Genomic DNA, 8,995 nt, shown 5'->3' on the forward strand with positions numbered 1-8,995 from the left:
ATTTCTACAAATAATTATGAGTAAATAATTTATCCACTAACATTATATACCATTTTCACATCATTATCTAATCACAGATTATAATATATGATAATTAAGTTAATTATTTTTTCGGGTGAATTATTAAGTTAATTATTTTAATATGAACTATTTTAAAAGTCATAATCATTATTAAGATTTTTATAAGTTAACTGTGTAAATATTTTTACTTACAGTACATAAAAATAAAGTAATATTTATATTCCAATCCCCTCTTCTTTTACTGTTGTTACCTCCATTGATTATGTCCCCCATGATAAATCGTCTAACAAAATTTAAGTCAACGTACTTGATTGTTTGAAAGAGATGTAATGTACCCATATTTTCCTTGCTCCTGCTTCAAAAATTCTAATCCAAGGAATTATTTTCCTCAAAATTACATGCCCATCTAAATCCACAATAAATACATGCAGTACAAGAAAAAGACTCTTGAAAGAATTAGTTAACCCATATAACCCTAGCATGTTGTGAATATACAAGTCTGATTCAATCTGTGCATAATGTTAAATATTTATTTCCATTAAACTGCATGTTGCTCTTTGAAAACATATATCAACGATACTTGAAAACACCATGGGAAAGCAAGCTGTGAGCTGAGATGATAAAAGCCAATATTTTATTCCCTTGTTTAAGAAAGTTAAATTACCGGAACGGTGAAAGTGTTGGCCAAAAAGACAAAGCAAGCCGGCCTTGTGCTTCCAAAAAAATATTGACGCGCGATTAAATGTGTTCATCTTAGTTCAGGTAAACTTAGGTTTGAAATTTTTTTTCTCAAAAATAATTTTGATGATTAAATAAGATAAATGTAATTTTATGATATTATAATTAAAGTTTTTATTTAATGGTAAGTTTTGTAAATAAATAGCATATGCAGTAATTGTGTCAGATTTATATATTGTCATTTAATAATAAATCGTCATATATATAATAAAATTATTCACTTTTATAATTATTTTCTCAAAAGCTATCATATTAATGATAATTTGTAGTTAGTTGATAGTGTAATTATTTTTTACAATGACAATGCATATATTTTAACCTCAAATTTTCTAATAAGATATATGACAAAAAAATATTCAATGATCCATGTATGGGTCTTATTAACCAGTACTCTTAGAATATTGATTAGAGAACTAAAAAAAATAAGTATACTGGTTAAAATCATTTTTCTTTTTAGTTCCTCAAACTAAAAGAAGTAACTATGCCTGAAAATACTAGTTAACATTTGTGATCATATAAATATTAGTTATATCAAACAATTTCTTTAACTAATATAAAATATAATGACAATTCAATTTTACAATATCATACTTAAAATTCATTAAAAAAAATATCATACTTAAAATATAATGATAAAGTTAATTGAAATGTCACCCACAAAAATATACAAACTTTAAGTATATAAACAAAATAGAATCAAATAAGCAGAATAAAAATCACAATTGAGAAAAATCGACTGAATGGGCCAATTCAACTAGAGGCCAATCCATTAACTGAATTAGAATTAGTCCAGTGTCATTAATAACTATTTAATTTGAAAACTGGCCTCTGAACTGTAGAACCGGACGCAAAAGAACCGGCAACCAATATAATCCAAGACCAGTTCAAGCTTGCCCTTACACTTTGGGAAGAAAAATATAATAAACTTTTACACAAAAGAATGAAAGTTCAATCAATCTTCAAGGATCAACCACACCAAAATTTTTTTTCAAAGGATCAAACCTGGAGCCCTTAAAAATAAGACCAAACTCGGATCTTCCACTTGGAATCTACACGTTTCGCCATTGTCATAGACTCAGTCACTGGTTGTTATGTATTAATAAATTCTATGTAATATGACACTTTAATTTGCATTAAAGTCAAAACTTATTTTGTTTTATTTTTAATAGTTACGTAATTTATATTTATTGAATTTAATTAAAATACATTCATTGTAAAGATTTTTTTTATGCTTATCTCATCATCATGTATTGTCATATAGTAAAATTATTGACTTTTATTATAATAATAATAATTAAAATATATATTTAAAAATTATTTCTAATAGAATAAGAGTTATGTGAAAATTAAACTCATTATTTATCAATTCAATACTTGTTTTTTAACTTATAAGACAATGTAACTTTTTTTTATTAATTTGAAATTTCACTCATTTTATTTTTTATTATTTTATTGTTACTTAATATATTATATATTAAAAATATATATCTAATGTCAATCAAATCAATGAATCCTTCATCGGTTCCATGATGTATCCAGATTTAAAATAAAATGCCAAAACTATTAGTTAAAATGTTTTGTATAGCAGTAAGCATCTGTCTGAACACAAGATTCTTATGATGCAAGCGATCACCAAAACCTAAAGGCCAAGTCTGGCACATTCACCTTCGTCATCTTGTTTATGAATTATTAGTTAGTCTTTCTCCAACGAAAAAGCGAACCATAACATAATTAACTTCATTTCAAGACAGCTATTTAAAACCTTAGTGAAACACTAAATGATTTCATGTTAAAGTTTCTGGAGGAATGAAAATAGTTTCGTTGAACGAGAGGCTGAAAAAACTGTACAATTTTTATTTTGAGTTTCCCCATCTCTTCTTGAGACACACGAAGGCTATTTCTTCACAAAATAATGCTTCAATTTCATCAAGATATCATTACTTAGGGGAAGAATCCGCGCAAATAGAGTTTTTTGAAGAACGTATCTAGATGTCTATGCACCAAACACCTGAAAGGCTTAGACGAATCTAGGTTAAAAACACAACCATGTACGTGTTCTGCTGTCTAAACTAGCATATTTTGGCTGTGTTTGATTTGGAGTTCATCATTAACCGCCAAAGCTTTCTCTCACAGAAATTGCATTGAACGTGCTTATGAATGTGTAATTTGTGTAAAACAAACATACGCTGTAACGTATCATGGAAAAAGTAGATTTTTGGAACAATGATCAGTCGAATGCATTCCAAAACCCATTGAGTCTCTGCTTTATGGACCATGCACTAGTGAAAGAAATCTGACGGCCGCCGAAAGGGAACACCCTTTTTTTCTCAATATCCATTATAGCTATTTAAGCTATTGGAATAATATCCACTATATTACAGTAACCCCATATACCACATACCCAAGTTTGGTATGATAATATTGAATAAAAAAAATAGTAATAGAATAATAATAGTTGTTTGGGAAGCTCAAAGGAAACGCTACCATAAATCAGACACCAGGATAATGTAATTTAGCAAATAATGATACATCAGAGTAACTGAATACATGTTCTAAAAATCCTCATCTGTTAGTTTTATGCAAATTGAAATTGTACTTTGATCTCGGCCTGTTCCAAGGGCTCTAATAAGGATTGTGTCCAGTGAGGGTAAATAAAATTGCATGTGGTGTATCACCCCCAAAACGATGGTGTAAAGAACCACTGACATTCTGATGAGCATAAAACCTAGATGGCTTTTGTGAACCAGATCATCTTTTACCACGAAAAGCAGGTCCACTTCTTGGACCAGGATACCGAGAAAACTGAAGCCGCAAGTGACTAGATTCAGGATTGAGTTCATCAACTTTATAACCTGTGCACCACCACCAACATTGTCAGCAAACACCAAGGTAGTGTTTGATAGGTGTGATAGAACAGGCTATAAAATATAGCATGGGTTGTCTTTGGTGCATTTTGAAAATAAACAGAACAAGAATGAGTTTGAAATTCGGTTCCACTAAAATGCATGCATTTCAGATATAAACCAGACAGGATGAGGTTGAAAAGTGATGCATTTTGATGTGATGGATTTTGGTTTCACTAAAAGGGGAAGGAACAAATGAGAATATAGAACAGAATGTTCCCATTCGGTTCTATTTGCACACCAAATGCTGCTAGAAAGCATTCTCTATTTCATAACAATCATCTACATTTTATCTCATTTTGAAGTGGTGCAGTTATATGATTTAGGAAGGGAAACCAAAACAGAATTAATTTCCTTTTATATCAGCAGGTAACTATATACCTTGCAAGGCACTCATAGCAGTTGCTGCACAAGCTGGATTTGCAAAGTCCACAAAACAAAGGTAATGAGGATCTCCACCACGCTGCAATGAACAAGCATTTCAGCACAAAGAGGACACTACAACTTTTGACCAATCAACTAAATAACCAAAAAAGGACAAGCAGGCATCTGGCACAAACAGTAAACTTACATGTTTGGATTCTTTGCTCACAAGTCTAACTTCTCTATACCCAACAAAAGGGCGAAAAATATCTAAGGTGATGTTAAGGAATATGATATGAATAACTGAACTAATATCAATGAAACTCAGAAATAGATAAAAAGCAAGATGAAATTCCTAAGCATTGCATCAAAATGAAAAGGATACGAGCTACTTCCCTTCTGGTGCTATCAGAAGGGAGACCTTCAACATATAGAGTACTTGAAGCATCTGGAGGTAGAGGTACTGTCTCAGGTCCAGGTCTGGAAACTGCATCTACAGGTAGCTGACCACCATAGTTAACACCCCGTCCATTTGGTGCTAGATCTGGACCACCACCCCCATGACGCCCCATGACAGAAGGATCAGCTAGTGAATGGTCTGATAATCCACCACCACCCCTAGCCAACCCAAGACCCCCAACTGTACTGGCTTCCCCAGAAGTAAATGAAGAAAGTTGCTGCATAGGTAAACAGGATGCATGTTCTCAGAAACAGGCAGTGAAATGAAGCGCCCAAAAAAACAGTAGTGTGAGTGCCAAAAATAACCAACAGTGAAATATTTAAGACATAACAAGATGAAGTGTTACCCCACTCTGAAGGTAGCGGTCATAAGCAGATCCAATTGTTTTTGTGTCCTTTAGCATTCGGTGACCGGTACGGTCATCATCACGAGCAAAATTATTATGCATCTCATTACCTGAAAGACAGACCGGAAGCAGGCATATCTGCAATGTAAAAATAAATAATAACAGATTTGACAAAATGTATAATATGGGTAGAGTTATTAGTATTTTCCAGCTTAATTAAATCATCATTTCCATAAACAAATAAACAATAACAAAATACTTTTAAAGAATAGAAATGATGGGTGTGCTTGATTCATGTATTTTCTGTTTTTATTGAAATAAAAGAAAAACAAAAAACACATTTCAAAATTAGTGAGTTTTAATGAAAATAATACCAGATTGTTTTAATCAAAAAAATAATAATTGTTTCCTTTCAAAACAGGAAACTGGAAGTTGAAAACACAATGGCAACTTTGAAATTACAATAAATCTATGCCAACCATTTTTCTAAAATAATAAAATGAAAAAAAATCTATCTGCAAGGAAATTAAATTACAATAGAAAACAAAAACAATGTTCGGAAACCAAACAGATTGTGAGCCATCATCTCATCACCATTGGGATACCCATGTAATTGAGTTTTGGCCTCCGTGCAACTAAGATTCTCACTATAAAGATATTAACCACACTCTGCTGACCTAACTAAAGCTGACAAGACCCAAACAGCATGCGGTAAAGAGTCAAGCCCAAAAATAAATACAAGTCACAATAAAACAGAAACACTGTGGCAACTTGGAATTCCAGGAGCAGAATTTCTTATTGTTTCTGTCACTCAGTAACTGTTGCATCTATTTGAAAGTTACAGCTTAGAAATGCAAATGATACTCAGAATAACTTTCAATTTTTTTATGGAGACTACGTCTAATAAGAACTTAATAACTAAAATCTCAAAAGCATAGAAACAAGAATAAGCTTGTAGCCCTGCAACATTATCTAGATTCCTAGTTCGTCCAACTAGTTTAGATTATAAGTATGCCTCTGTTCTTAAAGCACAAATACACCGATCACGTTAATCTTTGCATTGTGCTAATATGTGAAAAGGCAAAAAAATTAAGATATTTATGACGTAGAAAAATTAATCAATCCATCACATTATGTTGAACCCATAAAACCTTGAAAACATCAGGAAATTGAATAAGGCCACATATGCAGATGTCAGACAAACATGGCACACCAATGAAGCCCAATATCAATTTAGTTATTATGATAATAAAATCAAACAAACTTAACATCAATCCCTAACTTTGCAAGGCCAAATAATCAGTTCCCTTAAGTTTAACCTATAAATCCATTGAAAGCATTAGTGAATTCAATATCTTATTTGGGATCTCCAATATCTTAAAAAAACTAAAATCCAAATAGTACCCCATACCTAAATGGAATTTGCACACCAAATATAAACCCATGCAATGCCTAAAGTCCAAAACGCCCTTGTTTTTCTACATCAACAAAACCTTGTAAAATTCGACAGAATAAAAATTGATCGATCACGAGAACACCACGATCCTAACACACCCATTTAACAAACACCCCACAAATCTAAGTAAGAACCCAGAAACCCAGGCACCCTTAAACGACAACAACACCACTCAAAATGGCGTCGTTTAGCATCCAATCAAATTGCCAAAACCAACAACAACGAATCTATAAAGAAAAAATCGAAATTTACAAACTTGCACAAACAACTATAGAGAAAGAGGGCAAATTGCACGAAACAAAGAGAGCGTGCAGGAAATCTAGAGAGAGATAGAGAGAGAGGGAACGAACCGTAGTCGGAATGCGGTCGTTTGAGCATGCCGGATTGAGACAGAAGCGTCTGTTGTCGGTTCCAGTAGCCGTCCGTCATGGCGCGAAGAAACCCTAATTTTGGGAAGATGGAGATTGGGGAATTGCAGAAACCCTAACCCTGGGTTGGTGCTGTGTTGGTGTTGGAAACTTACTCTGGTCTGGGTCACGACTGGGGACTGGTTACTTCTACTGCACCAACTTGGGGGAATGGAAAATAAGTGTGTCTTGTTAATTAGGCCATGCGTTTTATTTTAATTGGAGATGATACATAGACATGGATTCATTAGATTGGTACATGATGGTACTTCCCAGGATGGAAAAAATGAATCCAGATCTTATGACTACTTAATAAAATGTTTGTAATTGGGGACAATAATTATTGGATTTAGATTAGGGATGGAGACACTAATTATTTGCAATTTTTTTAGGAAGGGTGCTGGTACTGGTTCTATAGTACTCATTCTATGCCACATAATTATATGTGAATGTAATTAAAATATGTTAGTTAAGTAAATATTTTATATTTTACATATGTTTTTCTATAAAAGAAATAATTATATTTTTTATTTTTATCATTAAGCGTGATCGTCTAACAGAAAGTGGTGAAGCTTGATTCTATGTGTCTTATATTAAATTTGTTTTACATTTAATTTAAAAATATTAATCTATAATTTACTTTTATATATAAATTTATAAAATTATTAATAAATTCTTATAAGATTGACTTTTAATTGTAAATTGATATATTTGTATTGTTTGGTTGATTGACTTTTAATTGTAAATTGATATATTTGTATTGTTTGGTTCTTTAAATTATTAGTATAGATTTGTATATATTTAATGACTTATTTTTGTAATTTTAGATGATTATATTTATAATATTATTTATTTATTTCTTAAATTTGGATAAAATAATTTTATGTTTATTTGTTTTTAATATTATTATGTTTGAATTACTTAAGAGCAATATTTTAATTTATTTGTAATATTTTATAAAATTAAAATATTTTTTAATTTATTAATTTTATACATAAGTAAAATACAGGTTACGGATATGGCTACATAGGTATTCGTAAATACAAGGATGAAAATTAAAGATATTACGTATAAGTATGGTACAAATAATTTTTGAAACATGGGTAGGGGAGAGTATTATAGGATCTTATTTATTATCATCCTGAGTACTTCCTCCTTGTTAAAAAGATTTTTAATATTTATATTTAAAGCTATTTTTTCACAATTATTTTTTAAAAGTTTAAATAAAAAAACTAGTACTTCATCCAAATTGAAATAGAAGAAAAGCAAGTATTCCAAAAAAAATATACTAAAAACAAAAGTTTTAATACATCAAAAATCCAATACAAAGATTTGTTTTATTAAGAATCAAAACCAAAAATCAATAATTTATCATGGACCTCAATTATATTTAAGTCTTATTTAAAATTGTCTAAGCATTTGCTCAATGGTTTCATGTTCCTCCATTTTAAGCAATTTGTATTAATGAATAAGCATGTTTATTTTAGAATCTTTAAAAGATTTAGGCTCAATGTCACTTTCATACATTAAATTTAAAAAATTTCATTCTGATCATTTATGTTTTTGAAATGTATTATTTTTGGCCCTTTTTCAATTTTATGTTATAAACACTACTATTCTATTAACTTAAATTTTAAAAAAGGACCAAAATGATACAATTCAAAAATATAAAAGATCAAAATGAAAATTTTTAAAATTTAATATACCAAAGTGAAATGAATGTGCACGGTTGGGGCGAAAACAAACAATGCAAAGAGGGGTGATGGTGAGACGGTTGTTGACATTAGGTGGGCGGCAATTCCGGTCATGCAGGGAGGTTGTGAGAGAGATGAAAAACGAGGACAAGACAATAATTTGTGTTGGATCGATGGTGAAAGGTATAGCAACGAAAGGAGAAGGGACTCCTACCCATTGCGATTAAAAATAATTAGTGAACGGAATTATTATCATATTAAATAATTAAATTGAATAATAATAATAATAATAATAATAATAATAATAATAATAATAATAATAATAATATGAGAGAGAAGATTGTTGATGTTTATGATTTCAAGTTCATTTTTTTTCAATTACTTAGTGATTTTTAATTTTGTAAATAAAAAAGATAATGGCCATTTTTAGTTGTCATTATGTTAATTTAACTATTTTAAAATTTAAAACACTAATGTTTCTATGAAAATTTGAAAAAAAAAAGACCAAAACAACACATTTAAAAAACATAAAAGACAAGAAATAAATTTTTAATACATAATATACTAAAATGAAACAATTACAAAACATAATGGATAAAAAATGATA

The 8,995-nt window shown here is 30.3% G+C and overlaps 1 pseudogene across 1 annotated transcript; it reads right to left on the minus strand.

The window, feature by feature from the left end:
- Positions 1–3,262: 3,262 nt before the first annotated feature.
- On the minus strand, positions 3,263–7,023 carry LOC100804826 (RNA-binding protein 1-like; annotated as a pseudogene). Its single transcript, XR_136305.5, has 6 exons — positions 6,638–7,023; positions 4,832–4,969; positions 4,411–4,702; positions 4,234–4,295; positions 4,044–4,125; positions 3,263–3,611 (listed from the first exon to the last, which is right to left on the minus strand). The product of XR_136305.5 is annotated as an RNA-binding protein 1-like (transcript).
- Positions 7,024–8,995: the final 1,972 nt, after the last annotated feature.

The sequence above is a fragment of the Glycine max genome, chromosome 2 (assembly GCF_000004515.6).
Source record: "Glycine max cultivar Williams 82 chromosome 2, Glycine_max_v4.0, whole genome shotgun sequence".
Classification (NCBI taxonomy): Eukaryota; Viridiplantae; Streptophyta; class Magnoliopsida; order Fabales; family Fabaceae; genus Glycine; species Glycine max.